Below are 17345 nucleotides of genomic sequence, written 5' to 3'. Positions count from 1 at the left end.
CTTCACATTACAATGGTCCCTGTCAAGTTTATCCTATCACATATATAGGTACACTCTGCCACCATCCATGATTAATTATGCATATGACAAGAGTTTAGTGAATATTTCTGAAGCATCAGAATTCCGCCTAAATTTATTACATTTGATCAACATAATCACAATCATATAAAGTAGGCACTGTAACAGTTTTACAAAATAGGGAATGCAAACTTAGGAAAGGAAATAGGAGGTAGTATAATAAAGATTGTATTTTAGACTGTCTGCAGCCTGTAGGATGACTGACACTCTGCCTGCTCATTTCCGGTTATAATATGCTCTGAAAGTCTTTCTAAGTTCATGCATCTTTTAAGACACTGGTAAATTCTCTTTCAAAACTCATTCCTTGAGGCCAGCATTGTGGCATAGTGGATAAAGTCACTGCCTGCAACACTGGCATCCCATTTGGGTGTCAGCTAGAGTCCTGGCTGTCCCATATCAAATACAACTCCTTGATAATTGCCTGGGAAAATCAGTGGAAGATGGCCCACATATCAGAGACCAGGATGAAGCACCCAGCTCCTGGCTTTGGCCTGGCCCTTCCCTGGCTATTGCAATTATCTGGGGGAGTGAATCAGTAGATAGACCTCTGCATGTGTGTGTGGGGGGGTATCCCAGTCTGTAACACTTTTGAGTACATAATAAATCTTAAAAATATGCTCCTTTATTTCCACAACAATGTTCTCTCCAATTTCCACATTTTCCAGAGATTTTTAAAATCATTTATTTATTTATTCATTTTTGTTTTATTTGAAAGGCAGAAATGCAGAAACAGACAGTGAGATCTTCCATCCACAGATTCACATCCCAAATGCCGGCAACAGCCAAGACTGGGCACAGCTGATGATACTAAACAGAATTTAATCCAGTTCTCACAAGTGGGTGGCAGGGACCCATATAGTTGAGCCATTATCTGTTACCTTGCAGGGTGTGCATTAGTACGAAGCTGGATTGGAAGCAGAGGAGCCAGGATTCAACAAGGCACCCCAATATGTAATATATTACTTAAATTCCATGCCAATGACCTGTAGCAACCCTAGAGTGTTTATAATCTCTAATATGCAAAGAAGCAATGATATTTTGCCAATTACATTATTTTCTTTCTATTACAATTCATCTTTCTGTGTCCCAGAGTTTTGATGAATATCATTCCCTTTGTAAGTCATCTCCAAAATTTTTTATACAACGATTTGCCTCATTGACTCATTAGAGAGAGAAAATAGACTTAGAGCAGAGTAGGATGCCAGGGGAAAGGGGAATGGAATTTGGACCGATTGATAATATGCACTGGAGTATGATCTGGAATGAGTTGTGTTGGCTGTACAATATAGTGAACATACTAAAGCCACTAAATTTTGTGCACTTTAAAACAGTAAATTTTTCCTTGAATATATACTCCATTAAACTCTACTTGGATTTTTGCAACGAGAATTCTATGCTCTATGGAAAAGAGTAAATCTTATGTTGATTGTATTTTAATTAAAAAATTTAACTATGCAAAAATGGAAAATGCAATATAATTAAAATGATATTTTGATGCACTCTCAAATGTAAAAAAATGAAGTAAGTTAATCTATACGGTATGACTCTTTATCCACGTCTAGTAAACTGAAAACTGAACAAACTCAATTTGACAGAGGAAGGGAGAGAGGGAGGAAAACAGAGAATAGAGGGAGACGGTGAAGCAAAAGGAGGAAAGGAAAACTAAAAAAAAAAAAAAAATCTAGTAAAATAGATGTAAATCAAAGTAGACCTAAAGTAACTTTACCTGGTTTCTTGACATTCCAAGTTTTCCCTACAGCACAAGAAAACCATTCTAGATTACTTACCAAGTTTGTCATATTCTCTCTGGCTTATTATCATTTTGTCTGATTTCCAAGAGAATGGTAAGTTTTACCTGGGGCTTCTGGGCAGAGAAGAGAGATATCAAGACCTGCAAACCTTTATAAAGTCACAACAATTTATTTTAATTGAAAAAAATCTTAAATTGCCATTTTCAGTTCCATCAGAAAGGCTAGGGGAATTCTTAACACAAGAAAATTTTATTCTGCTAAAGAGACAGGAATTTTCTGTGAAACAAAGTATTTATTAAATCAACGAGGTTAGAGTTCTTCTCATATTGATACCAGTACATTTTTTCTTAAGAGAAGAATTAGAAGTACTCAGTAACAACAAAAATATTGTTTGCAAATTTCCCATTCTGAAAACTTCATTTACAAATTCATTACCTAAGGGTTATTACTGTGTTTCAAACTCATATTTTTCTCCAAAACCTCTTACCTAAAAATTGATGCATTGGCAGTTTATTTTTATAATCCAATGCTTTTTTTTTCCTTTGCTAAATTTATTGTTTGTCCTTTCCTCCACATGGTATTTAAATATCATGTCTAAAGGAGGCATTGTAAATATCTAGAGAATACAGAGATGAGCAAAATAAAGGATGTTTTTAGATGAAAAACCTCATACTTATGATAAGGGATTAGCTGAAATTGGAGATTGTACTTAGAGGGCAAGGATACAGTAAGAAGTGTTAAGATGGCTTCTTCTCTTTTTTAAAAATTTTATGTAAGGTGTACCAATTTCATGTATTTCGTATATACAAATTTAGAAATATAGTGATATTTACCACTCTATCCTCCCACCTGCCCATGCTCCCACTCTTCTTCCTCCTCCCTCTCCTATCCCCACCATTAATTTTTACAAAGATCTATTTTCAGTTTACTTTATACTCATAAGAATAACTCTACACTAAGTAAAGTGTTCAACAAACAGTATGAAGAAAAAAACACAAAAACTATTCCTCAACAGTAGAGACAAGGGCAATAAATAATCACTGAATCTCATGCCAATTTAAGATTTCCATTCAGAATCCATAGAGATTAGAGACACAAATAATCTGAGTGGAGTGGGAAGCCATTTCCTATACAAGGAATTATAAATTAAATTGGGTGTCCACTATGCACAGAAAACGGGAAAAGAACACACAGGTGTGGAAATGTAAAAGGGGTTCACATCCTGCAGTTTCATGGCAGTACAGCCTCCTACTCATAACCAAGCAAATCAAGGTAACTGAACTACTTCCTCTGCTTCTTTTTCTCTTCCTCCTCCTTTTTCTATTTATCAGGATTCACAAGACTGAAAAGTGTGTCCAAAAATAAACCACAAGCACAAACATATATGCATATTAATCACGGTGACAAAGATTGCCAGTTGCCCTTTATTCCTTTGTCCTTCTCTTTCAACAATCTGAGCATCACTGTGATGGTGAGATTTATGAGTCAATTTAACCAGCTATGGAGTGATCAGATTCAACACAGTTTCCCGGTGTGTCTGTGAGTCTTTTCAGATGAAATTATCTTGGTGCACTCAGTGAACTAAATTGCCCTCTCCCTTGTTGTTAAGCATCATGCAAACTCTTGAGGACCAAAAATAGAATGGAAAGAAGAGGACTGAAGAAGTCATCCTTTTTATTGCTTGTCTTCCTGTTGGAACATTTCATTTCCTCTTCCCTGGCCCCAGATGTGGGATTCGCTTCAACAGTCTGCTTCTTAGACTTTTGGACTGGGGCTGAGTTATATTATCAGTCTTCTAGCTTCTAACTTGCAAAAGCAGATTGGCAGACTTCTTAGGCTCCATAATCTCCATCTCACTCTTCAGATAGATAGCATCGACACAGGTTTTCCAGATAGATAGATAGATAGATAGATAGATAGATAGATAGATAGAGTGCATAAACACACACATACACACACACACAAAGGTACTTCAAAAAGTTCAATGAAAATGCAACTAAACAATGGTTATTTCGGTACAAAAAATGTTTAAATCCATATACACAAAAAGTCTTCAAAAAGTTCATGGCTTTAATGGAAACGTATTCATGCATTTCAATTTTCTAAGAGCACTGAATAATTTTATTCACATTATTATGGAAACTGATCATGTCACAATTTTAAATCTTCATTTGCACTATCATTTCATTTCATTGTCCATAGTGTTTTGAAGTCTCATTATATGAGTTCCTACAGTCACAAAAAATATTGTAATTTTGTACAGTCTGAGACCTTTATTATTACTCATTAATAATCATTAGGTAGTCAATTTGTATATGAGGCTTCCAGAATGAGAGATCTGCATGCAATATATTTGACATTATTGATTAACTCTCATTCTTCACTAAAGATAAATGTGCTGGTGTCAGTATGTGTGTGTGTGTGTGTGTGTTTCTCACTGTATGTATACTTATAAACATATTTATACATACATTTGTATATACAGAGATGTAGATATGATAAGTATAGTCATCCTAATGTTTTTGTTTCCCTAGATAATCCTAATACACTCATGTTATAGTTAAGTACATGGCAATGAAGAGCAAAGACCAGTTTCATCAGTCCTTGAAGATGAATATATCAATGTCACAAAACTTTGTCATTCAGAATTAAGGAGCAGTCTCTTGGTAATTTTAGAAATATTTCTGGGAAACAAATGAAGTTAAAAGAGAGTTAGGGCATGCATTGATCTGGTTATTTTTTTTAAACCACTCCTTTTATATCCTCCAGTCTGAAACATGAAGAGTAATGTCTTGGCCTATGGGAATAAAAGTCTCACTCTGATGGTGGCTGAGCAATGAGCCCAAGGGGCTTGTGCTTCAAAGGAACAACATTAGCATCTGAGCCTTGAGCCCACTCAAATTACAGCCTTGTTCTGGTCCTAGATGCTTTCATCACATCCCCCTTCGTTCACATTAAACCAATTAGCCACCCTTATTTGCTAGTACTACTTTCATGTCTCTACAAGATGTGAATGGGATGGGAGAGGGAGTGCGAGATGGGATGGTTGCAGGTAGGAGGGAGGTTATGGGGGGAAAAGCCACTATAATCCAAAAGTTGTACTTTGGAAATTTATATTTATTAAATAAAAGTTGTAAAAAACAAAAACCAAAAAAAAGTCTCTTTCTTTTTTATGCTGGATAGCATGAATTGAAAGCTATTTTTAAAGATTTATTTATTTATTTGAAAAACAGAGTTACAAAGGAAGAAAGAGGGAGACACACACACATACAGAGAGAGAGAGAGATCTGTCTGCTGGTTTGCTCCCCAAATGGCTGTAATGGCTGAGGTTGGATCAGGCTGATAGTAGGATCCAGGAGCTTCCTTTGGGTCTCCTATATGAGTGCAGGGGCCCAAGTACTTCTGCCATCCTCTACTGCTTTCCAAAGCACATTAGCAGGGAACTGGATTGGAAGTGGAACAGCTGGAACTCAAAACAGCACTCATATGGAATGTCAGTGCAGCAGATGGTAGCTTTACCCACTACACCACAGTGCCAGACAGAAACCTATTTTTTTAATGCAAACTGTACTACTAGCTCAAGGATCTCCATACTCTCCTGTCCTCAGCTCCTTGTCACTAACAATTAGTAAGCCTCCCATTGTCAATTATGTTACATTCATTCCAGATTGTGCTCTTCAAAGATGACCCCTTAGTGTCTTTAGACTTCTACCAGTCCTCTTTTCCTGTATTTTCTTGCCCAATCCTTGTTATTCTAAACATCCAACATCCCTTGCTATTTTCAGTGTTATTTCATCCTGCCCAGAACGCATCATGATACCCATGTTTCCTGGCTGGGCTATATTATTTTACATAGCTACCATTCTTTTTTTTTTTTTAATTTTTTGACAGGCAGAGTGGACAGTGAGAGAGAGAGACAGAGAGAAAGGTCTTCCTTTGCTGTTGGTTCACCCTCCAATGGCCGCCGCGGCCGGCGCGCTGATCCGATGGCAGGAGCCAGGAGCCAGGTGCTTTTCCTGGTCTCCCATGGGGTGCAGGGCCCAAGCACCTGGGCCATCCTCCACTGCACTCCCTGGCCACAGCAGAGAGCTGGCCTGGAAGAGGGGCAACCGGGACAGAATCCGGCGCCCCGACCCGGACTAGAACCCGGTGTGCCGGCGCCGCTAGGCGGAGCTACCAGTCTTTTAAAAGTATAAATTCATTACATATACTTCCATGACAAAACATATTTTTTTTCCTATTACACTTTAAAAGTGTGTGACCTGAATCTTCCTTGCTTTTGAATCTCTTCTGACCCATACTCCTCTCCGACCATTCTGCTCCCAACTTCAAAGTACATGAGAGACTGCATTCTTTCCTGCTTCAAATCTGTCTCACAAGGTTTTCCCAGTTCTGGAACATTCTTCCCTACTCTTGTCCCTTAGTCATCATTTACAGATTCTCCAAGCATTCAGATAGTTTATATTTAATCTCAGAAGCATTTCTTCTTTTGAGATTTATTTTGTTTATTTGAAAGAGATAGAGACAGAAAGAGAATGAGAGAGAGAGAAAGGGAGAGAGAGAGAGAGAGAGAGGTCTTTCATCTGCTGGTTCACTCCCCAAATGTTCACAAAGTCCAGAGCCGAGCCAGTCTGAAGCCAGGAGCCAGGAGCTTCTTCTGGGTCTCCCACGTGGGTGCAGGGACCCAATAACTTGAGCCAGCAACTGCTGCTTTCCCAGACACAATAGCAGATTGGAAGTGGAGCAGCTTGGACTCAAACTGGCACCCATGTGGGATAACGGCACTGCAGGTGGGGACTTTAACCTACTGTGCTACAATCCTGACCCCAGAAGTATTTCTTGATAATCACATCTTCCACCTTAGTCCTATCTTTCTGTTACAACATCCTTTTGCCTCCTTTAATTTTAGTTTATATCAGAGATCAAAACATACTTTCTGTAAAGGCTCAGAGCATAAATATGATGTACTATGAAATACTGTGATCATTTGGTCTGTGGTGGTTACTAAGTTCTACCATTGAAGCACAAATGCAGCCATAATAAATAAATAGAAGAACATGGGTGCATGAAGTGGTCATAGACAAATACAACATTATCCATATAATAGACTTAATCATCCCTTGTTGTGGGAAACTATTTCTGTGCATTTTAGGATGTTCAGCATCATTCCCTTGCACACCCACTAGCTGTCCACAGAATCCCTAAATTGTGACAGCCAAAAATGTATTCAGACATTGCCAAATGTTGTGGAATGAAAATGGAAAAATACTGCCCCCCAACTGAGAACTAACAAAATAAAGCTTTATTTGTAAAAAAAAAAAAAAAAAAAAAAACAAAAACAAACAAACAAAAAAAAAAAACCTAGATTCGGCCGGCCTACAAATAGGCATTAGTTGGACCCTGATTTGTAGTTAACTCCAACTTAGGACTCCGTACTTGCAAATATTGACACATGTAAGTACATGTAGAAGCCTCTTCTGCATATATTTGATTCATGACTCTGGTATTTGCTTAGAACAGTTGCACCAAGCTGCTCAATGGTATCTAATGAGTGAATAATGTAAGTAATCACTATTAATGTTTCCAGGAGAGTCCAAAGATCAACAGCCAAAGTTTGGGGGTTAAAAGACAAATATTGTAGTATTTAGAGAAGTCAGGCAGTCAGGGTAACCATATTTGGTAAAAAGAAAAAAGAACTAGTGTTAACAGCAAGTACAGGATCCAATAAGGTAAGGAGTTATTTTAAAATGGGAAAGTTGTGGAAGTAGAAAGGAAATTGACAATAAGCAAACATAAATAAATAAATAAGCTGTCAGCAGAGGGAATGATATGGAAACGTGTAATAAAAAAGAATTTATTCTCAAGTGAAAGCTGTTCTGAGACAGAGAAAAGATGGTACACTCTGAAAATGAGTTTCAGGCTATGCTTTATTTCAAAATTTTTTAGAGTCTATTGACTATGAAAAAGCAAAATTGCCTTCAGGGTAGAGAGGCCTATTAATACCCTCATCAAGGACAGTCTTCAGCTCACTAGGCAACTGTAGAGGCAAAGGAAATCTGTATCTGGAGAGAATGCATTTATCATGGTTAGGACCCTTAGGCCAGGAACTCTCTGCTGAAGCACTTCCCATAGAAAGAAGCAGGGTCACCTAAGATGTTTGGAAACATGAGAAGCAATGGTGTGCCTAAATTTGCCTCAGGTCCATGAACTGTGTGAGGCACAGCTTCCATGTTCTGTTCCTTTATTTCACCAATATACATCAATGAAGTATATTAGACTCTGTCTCTTCAATCCTCATTATATCTGGAAAAGAGAGTCTATTTCAAATAACTTAAACTGCATAGCTGCTTGTACATAGATATATTTCTTTATGATATTATAGGAAGATTAGCCATGACTTTTCAAATGACTATGATTTAATAAAATATCAGGTACACAGTTGAACTTCATTATTTTTTGGATATATACTTTATCCCAATTTCCACTGTCCTTACATATTCTGTTAGGTTTTAATCTCTTCTCTTATATATAATATATTTGTTAGTATGCATTTTTTTATTTAATTACATTTTTATGTGCTGATCTTTTTTTAATTTATATTTTATTTTATTTAATGAACATAAATTTCCAAAGTACAGCTTATGGATTACAATAGCTTCCCCCCCCCATAACTTCCCTCCCACCCACAACACTCCCCTCTCTCGCTCCCTCTCCCCTCCCATTCACATCAAGATTAATTTTCAATTATCTTTATATACAGAAGATCAATTTAGCATATATTAAGTAAAGATTTCAACAGTTTGCACCACACAGAAACACAAAGTGTAAAATACTATTTGAGTACTAGTTATAGCATTAATTAAACACCTAAGAGTAATTGTGTATTAATTAAAGAGTTCAACCAATAGTTTTAAGTAGAACATAAAAAATACTAAGAGATCTTTTTTTTCTGTTTCTTTTGTTTGTTTGTTTGTTATACAGTTATTTTTTTTATTTAATAAATGTGAATTTACAAAGTGCAGCTTTTGTATTGTTGTGGCTCCCCCCCTCAAACTCCCTCCCTCCCATGGCCCTCTCCTCTCCCACTCCCTCTCCCATCCCTCCCATCATCGAGTTTCATTTTCAATTACCTTCATATACTGAAGATCAACTTAGTATATACTAAGCAAGGGTTTCAACAGGCTGCATTCACACAACCTCACAAGGTATAGGCTATTGCATTACTTTGTTTTATCTTTCAGGCTTTCTCAGGATGGTGTAATTTAAGGAAAACATTTTTTAGAAAAATTTTATGTAATAAATATAAATTTCGAATTAGAACTTTTGGGTTATAGTGTTTTTTTCTCCTCAGAACCACCCTCCCACAGACAAACCATCCCATCTCCTACTCCCTCTCCCATCCCATTCTTCACTGAGATTCATTTTTAAATATCTTTAAATACAGAAAAGCAGCTTAGTATATACTAAGCAAAATGGGCTCTTCAGCCATATCCGAATGCCTTAAGGGCTGATTCTGAGGCCAGAGTGCTATTTAGGACATCTGCCATTCTATGAGTCTGCTGTGTTTCCCACTTCCCATGATGTATTGTTCTCTCCCTTTTTGATTCTATCAATGTGAACTAATGCTATAACTAGTACTGAAACAGTATTTTACACTTTGTGTTTCTGTGTGGGTGTAAACTGATGAAATATTTACTTAATATATACTAAATCGATCTTCTGTATATAAAGAGAATTGAAAATGAATCTTGCTGTGAATGGAATGGGAGAGGGAGTGGGAGATGGGAGGGGTGCGAGTGGGAGGGAAATTAGGGGGGGAAGCCATTGTAATCCATAAACTGTACTTTGGAAATTTATATTTACTAAATAAAAAAATAAAATAAAATAATAATAATAATAAAATCACATACTGGGGTAATGGACATTAGGGTTTCTGCATATAAATTTACTTCCTTGATCTTTCAACTTTATTCAGAAAAATGATGCCTCAGACATCTGCTCAGCCTTTACTTAATGTGGGTCCATTCTCTTATGCAGTCCTCAAATGGAGCCAGAGAACACATGGGATATGAAGGATATGGCAGTGGCTGGAGGTGTCCACAAGATTCTGGGATTGCTGGAGCTTTTGAATTCTCAGCGGCATTCCAGTTGTTCCAGATATTTATCATCTTCTTTTCCAGAACCACTAATTCGAGAACCTCCACTACCTCCCCTGTATTGTTGTCATTTCTCGTTGTAGATCACTGTTAGGGCACTGTGGCCGTCGATGGACTATCTGGTCCAAGTTGAGAAAAATCAGTTGCTTGCTTAGCAAATAATTTTTCATGGGAAGCAGATGCTAATTTTTCTCTTGGTGCCTACAGTTGAGCATACTCAAGATCACGTTTGATGGCCTTGTTTAGTCATGTGACTTAAGGAACAGAAAAAGACAGTTGGTGTAAGAAGGAAGGTGAAATTAGTGACACTTTGAGACCATGAGGTCTCTCTCTTAGTTTCTGCAAGTTTCCCCATATTTTGGGAGGCCACCCCTGGCATTTATTTCTGTCCTTAGAGTCCATGATACGCTCCACCATAGCTCTAATATATGTTTATTGCCTTTCAGCAGCTACGGCTGTGGTAGAGCAGTTGGAGTAAGTTTAGTTGCATGAAACCAGATGGAGAGTATTCAATGCAGAAAGCATTATCAGGAAATGAGTATTATCAAAGGCAGATACTAAAATATGGTAAAATTGGCTGTGATGCCATCATCTCATAAAAGTATCTGTTCAAGTGCTTACTACTCCATTTTTGATCCAGCTCCCTGCTAAAGCTCCTGGGAAAGTGGTGGAAGATGACCATAGTGGCCATAGTGCTTGAGCCTCTGTCACCCATTGTAGGAAACCCAGATGAAGTTCCAGATTTCTCACTTTGAACTGGCCAAGCCTTGGCTGTTGTGACTCTTTTGGGGATTTGAGTAGTGAACCAGCAGATGGAAGATTCTCTCTCTCTCTCAACTCTTCCTTTCAGATAAAATAAATTTCTTTAAAAAATGTATTTCAAGTATTTTCCTTGAGCTAACTTAGTCAAAATTCTTTTATTTCTGGGTCCAGCCCTGTGGTGTAGTGGGTAAGGCCACTGTCTGTGATACTGGTATCACAGGTGGATGCTGGTTCGAGTCCCAGCTGCTCCACTTCCAATCCAGCTCTCTGCTGTGGCCTGGGAAGACAGTGAAGGATAGCCCAGCTGCATGGGTCCCTGTAGTCATGTGGGAGATCTGAAAGAGGCTCCTAGCTCCTGGCTTCAGAATGGCCTAGCTCGGGCCTTTGCAGCCATCTCAGGAGTGAACCAATGAATGGAAGACCTCTCTCTCTCTCTCTCTCTCTCTCTCTCTGCAACTCTGCCTTTCAAATAAACAGATTTCAAAAAAAAAAAAAACAACAATTATTTCATTTCTAATAGCTTAAAGGAGGTTTTTATAGATTTCCTTGGTAAGCAAGTAAGTCTGAAAATAACAGCTCTGCATTTCACTTTCTAGAGTTTATACTCTTTAATTTTGTAACGGGCTTTGTCCTAATTTCCTGGCTGTATCTAATGTTTTGAGAAGTGAACACTGAGTTTGAATATTATCAACAGAGACCTGAAAAACAGTTGTTTGAACAGATTGGGAATTTGTCATTATCTTGCCAAAAAAAAAAGTCAAGATGCAGGAAGTTTAGGAATTAATATATAAGCAGAATCACAACATAAAGTTTGACTTCATATTTGCATTTTAAGTGTGAAGGTGAGAATATTTTTGAGAAAAACAAACATGTTGGTTGATATCACTGTGGATTCATGATTGCTAAATTCTAGAAAGACCTAATGATGCTTGGCCATTACACTGTGTATAATCCCATACTTCCTTTTCCTCTCAAGATTAAATAATTTCATATATTCTCCTATGTTCTCAAACATCTAATATTCTATATCTCCCTCTCCCTCTCCCTTTTCATCCACTTCTCTGTAAACTCAAACCTTGCTTCTTATATACCTATGAAAATTAGGGTCGGCGCTGTGGCTCAGTGGATTAAAGCCCTGTCCTGAAGCACCGGCATCCCATATGAGTGCCGGTTCAAATCCTGGCTGCTCCTCTTCCGATCCAGCTGTCTGCTATGGCCTTGGATAGCAGTAAAAGATTGTCCAAGTTCTTGGGCCCCTGTACCCATGTGGAAGACCCAGAAGAAGCTTCTGGCTCCTGGCTTCGGATTTGTGCAGCTCTGGCCTTTGAGGCCAATTGGGGAGTGAATCAGCAGATGGAGGACCTCTTTCTCTCTGTCTCTACCTCTCTCTGTATCTCTGTCTTTCAAATAAATAAAACAAATCTTTTAAAAATTACCTATGAAATTAAAGCAAATAAATTTCTGGAAATTCCAATCTCCTTACCTAACTGGTAGGTGTTCCCATGAGTTGGACTCTGTCTTGTTCTTTTTAATAATGCATCATTCTCCAGGACAAGGTCAATGATGCAACACTCCAACTAGTTCTAGCCTACCTCTGCCATTCGAAAAAATTGATGCAGAAATTCTCCCTGCTCTTCCCTGTATCAGTGACATCAGCCTTGATATCTTACATATTTCTCCATAAATGAACTTTTTCTTGATTTTACATTTCATTCCAGTTATCACACCATTTCTACCTGTTCTTTTGTAGTATAATGCCTTGAAACAATTTTCTGTATTTACTGCTTTCAATTTACTTCTTCGCATTCCCCCAAACTCAGTCATGTTTTCACCCCACTTATTTCTTAAAGAAATGCTCATCAATAGGGTAGCAGTGAGCTCCATGTTGCTAAGGTGAATGCCACTTCCTGAATTTACTGCAATTCCGTGTTTCCAATTGTGTCAGGCCAGAAACTTGGTGTCTCAGTCTATTTCTGTTGTTATAAAAAATACCTTTTCTCACAATTCTGGAGGGAGCAATGTCCAAGATCAGGTGCCAGCATGTTTGAGTTACTGTGTGGATTATTTTCCAGGTGGCAAACTACTGCCTTCTTGCATCTTCGTATGGCAAAGTAGGGTTAGAGAGCTGTCAGGGGCTCCTTTTCAAGCATGCTTATTTAGCCTTTTGAAGAAACTGGCTAGACCACCCAAATACAAACTTATATCAAATCCTATTTGAATTATTTTCACGTTATATCCCTAGCCAATATCCCAATTTATGTGTTTTAGTCTCATCATAGCAACCAGAAAAATTATATTAATGCCTGAGTCAAATCAAAGCATTTTCATGTTCAAATCCCTCCAATAAGTTTTGATCCCATTCAAATTAAAAGTCAATATCTTACTCTGACCTGCATCCAATAACATCTTTTCCTTCAATTTCTCATCTTCTCTCCACAATGCCCTGCTACCTACATCTTTCTAAAGTGCCACAAACCTGCCCAGTCTTCTTTGTCCCAAGCCCTTCCAACGTGTTCTTTCCTTTTCCTGAAAGCTTCTGGCCATCAATACCCCTGTGGCTTCCTCGCCCAAGGCTTCATTTAGGTCTGTTCCCAAAATTATTCTTCTTGAAGGCACTTCTGCAAACTCTATCTAAAATCCCCTCCCCTTCTTTCCAAAAACCTCTAAGGTTTAGTCATTGTTTTACATGACAAACTGTATATTTTGTTATACACTATACAATTTCTCATCAATATAATATAATTTCTTTTAAAAAATAATTATTTATTTGAAAGGTAGAGTTACATAGAGGCAGAAGCAGAAAGGAAAGAGAGAGAGAGAGAGGAGAGGGAGAATCTTCTATCTGTTGGTTCACTCCCCAGATGGTCTCAACGGCCAAAGCTAGGGCAACTGAAGCCAGGAGCCTCCCCCAGGTCTCCCACATGAGTGCAGGGGCCCAAGGACTTAGGCCATCTTCTACCACTTTGCAGGACATAGCAGAGAGTTGGATTGGAAGTGGAACAGCCGGGACTCGACTCGAACCGATGTGGGACGCCGGTATTCAGGCGGTGGCTGTACCCAATACGCCACAGCACCAGCCCCAACATAATGTAATATCTATGCATAAGTATTTTTCTCTGTTTGCTTCTTAAGTATTCCTTCACAAAGCCTAGATTAATGATAATATGGAAGTAATATATATCCCAGTTTCTGACAGATATGCCAAAAGTCTTTATTAAATGAATAATTCAATAAATTTATTTTTCTTTTATGATACTATTTTGCTATCCTATGGCTTCAAAGTGAGCAATGCGAAGGACTAGAGAAAGGGTGAGAAAAGCAAATGGAAGGAAGTTTGTATGGAAAGGAAAGGAAGGGAGCAATCAATTGTGAAAGTTTACCTACAGCTAATTAAATCTCTTTGATGAATGCTAAATCCTTATACAATCACACTTACTTCTTAAAAGTCAAATGATGGTTATCTATCTGCATATTTGTATACATCTATATCTATGTCAAACAGACACATAGAAATTTCCTCCTATTGTAGCCTTGCTTAGTTTGGTATCAGAGTCAAGTCAACTTTCTTGGGGTGTATATCTCTTGTTTAGCCTCTCCACTAAAACTAGACAATAAATAATTTCTGTGACACGTTGAAATAAATAAAAATAGATCGTATTTTAAATAAGATGTAAATTATTTGACTTAGAAACTTTTCTTTAGAAGAAAGAAGCATTTGACAGAAGCTTTCATTTAGTTTTATACATTGTTATTAGAAGAACATTACATTTTTAGCTCTTCCCATTGATGACTCTGTGTGTTCCTAACTCATTCTAGCTCACTAAATAAACATCCTTTCTAATGGATACTGCTTCTGTACACAGAGATGTCTACACTGAACTTGGATATAGAGATCTACCAGATGTTATTGTCCTCGGTCAAGGGAAGACTTGAGCAGTTTCTTCCAGGTACCGTATATAGATAATTATGTGTAAAAATAAGGTTTTGGAAAGCTGTTCTAAGTATTTCTTTCATTCTTAGGTACAAATAATCTCAGGAGATAATTCATTTATTCATCTCTAATAATTTGACAACTAGCAAGCTATGGATAAAAACAAAATAGAGTAATTCAAAACAAAATTTGAAGTATTATTTGAATCACTGTGAAGCTTAATCCATAAAGAATAAAACATAATCCATAAAGGCTGAACAATCTTAGTTCCTATGCATACCAAGAACATTGAAGGGAAGCATTAATAATTCATTCACAGCTAATTGTGTAGTTATTTGACAGTCCTAGACAGAGGTACCAGTGTGTCTACCAGACAGTTGTGTCACTTATAAATTCTGTATACAGAGAATTGAAAGAGGCTTGTCCTTGGGAGGAACAATTGATTATAGTGTTGATTTGTCCCAGGCCCCATTAATTATCAAATTTCAGGAACCCACGTCTGGTCTACTAGATATTCGTGCACTTATTTTCATGCACCAGATTCATCACTAATGTCATAGTTCTCATGATTCTTGTTATGGGCTTGTGGACTGAGCACCTGTCTGACATGCACCCTCCTATCATGTTACTCCTTTCAATGTGTCAGTGTGGTCTCAAGAGCAACTTTTCATTTTCCCAGTGCATTCCATGCATGTCAGCAAGTAAGCCACAAAACATTTGAACAAACTGCTTTACTGGTTCAGTGTCTCGTTTGGTGCCTATAAGAACCAAGAAAGTTAGAAAAGGAATATAATATGTACTTTTATAGATGAGAATTGTGACAAAGTCCCCCCATCCAGTCTACATTGATGTCACTAACTTCAAGAAATGAGAAGATGATAGGCTTTGTTATTTAAATTCCCTTCCACCATTTACTTATTCTGAAATACTAAGTCTATATTTGAAATCCTCCAGATTGGGGCTGGTGCTATGATGCAGCAGCTTAAGCCACCATCTGTGATACCAGCATCCCATATGAGCACCAGTTTTTATCCTGGTTGCTCCACTTTCAATCCAGCTTCCTGCTAATGTGTCTGGGGAAGCAGCACAGAATGGCCTAAGTACTTGGGTCTGCACCCATATCCCATGTTGGAGACTCACATGAAGCTCCTGGATTCTGGATTTAGCTTTGTCCAGCCCCTGTTGTGACCACTGGGCAGTCTCTCTCTCTCTCTCTCTCTCTCTCTCTCTCTCTCTCTCTCCCTGTCTGTAAGTGTGCCTTTAAGTAAATAAAATTAAGTCTGTAAAAATAATCCTCCAGCCTAAATTATCTCGTCTTAAAAGAGTAAAAGGGATAAAGAACATTTTCCACATTGAGATATTTTTAGTAGCATGTAAAGTCACTCTCATAACCATGTTTGGAACAATGTAAGCAGTATGTAGCTTGAGTAGTCACTATTGATATTAGCTGACTTCTAAGATGCAGCCTCTGATGTCAATGGTCTACATGTTTGATTCATTTACATGATTCCGGCCCTCCCATCAAATTCCTTTCAATTATGGTAACTTTATTTGGATGTGTTAATAATCAAAGTCCTACCCCCTACCAGCAGTTATTCTGTCATATCAATAATTTGCATCTGACCAATTTTATAAATTATTAGACTGTTAGTTTCTTGCTCAAGACAATCTCATTTTCAAGTTCTTAAGCTGGAAGTCCCTCTTGTTCTATGCTACTAACTTTCACATCCTTTATTGCCCAAAAGATATAAAAAAATGTTTTTAAGCTTAAAGTGGAATTTGAAAGAAAGGTCGCAGGTTAGAGTAGAACAGTCCAAAGTGGGTTTTAATGAGTCAGTTGAAGACTGAATGAATGAGACAGGCTGGGATCATTTGATGCAAAGGAGGCACTAATTCAGTTAGGTGTAGAGATTTAGATGGCTCTGATTCATTTCATGCCATGTATCAATTTGACAGTCAGACAAACCTTATCCAAACCAAATCCAATCATAGGGCCTTAGGAGATTTACCCATTGCTAATTATTGGAAAAGTAGGGAAATATCTTGTTTCTAATGCCCCCAGGAAAAAGAAGAAATGAAATTTGATAGATTTCAGCTGCTAGATTGTTCTCTTACTTGTCAGTCATTATGGCAAAGATAGCTGTGGTCACTAATTTGATTCTTCAGTACAATAGAAGAGAAACAGGAAGTATAAACATGTTCTCTAGTGGCTGTTATAATTCCACAGATATCAGGACCAATTACCATGAATGTACTCACATGATTTCACATTGAAACTTATCAGCTGAATCATTATGACAAAGATTTCATTTGAACTCCTAAATAGTATCACCAAAGGTGTTTGACCACTGAAAGTTTATTAGTACAAGGAAGCTGCTCTAAGCATGACCTGTTTGTGATCTCACACTTCTAACTCCACACTTTACAAATCTGTCTGAAAATGTGGAAAACTTTTAATATAATTATGAAACCAGGGGGAGTAAATACAATGCACGATCGTTTCTTCTCAATGTTAGAGGAGAAAGTAATCCTTTCATTTCAGTTCACTGAGTGCAGATTCTATTCAAATCGTCAAGATATTTCCAGAACCTGTCTAATAAAGTAATTATGGGCTTGCAGATAAATACTTAAGTGTTACTCTGAATCCATGCTCATCAACCACAACTG

This window comes from Oryctolagus cuniculus, chromosome 2 (assembly GCF_964237555.1).
Source record: "Oryctolagus cuniculus chromosome 2, mOryCun1.1, whole genome shotgun sequence".
NCBI classification, from domain to species: domain Eukaryota; kingdom Metazoa; phylum Chordata; class Mammalia; order Lagomorpha; family Leporidae; genus Oryctolagus; species Oryctolagus cuniculus.
This window is presented reverse-complemented; position numbering follows the sequence as displayed.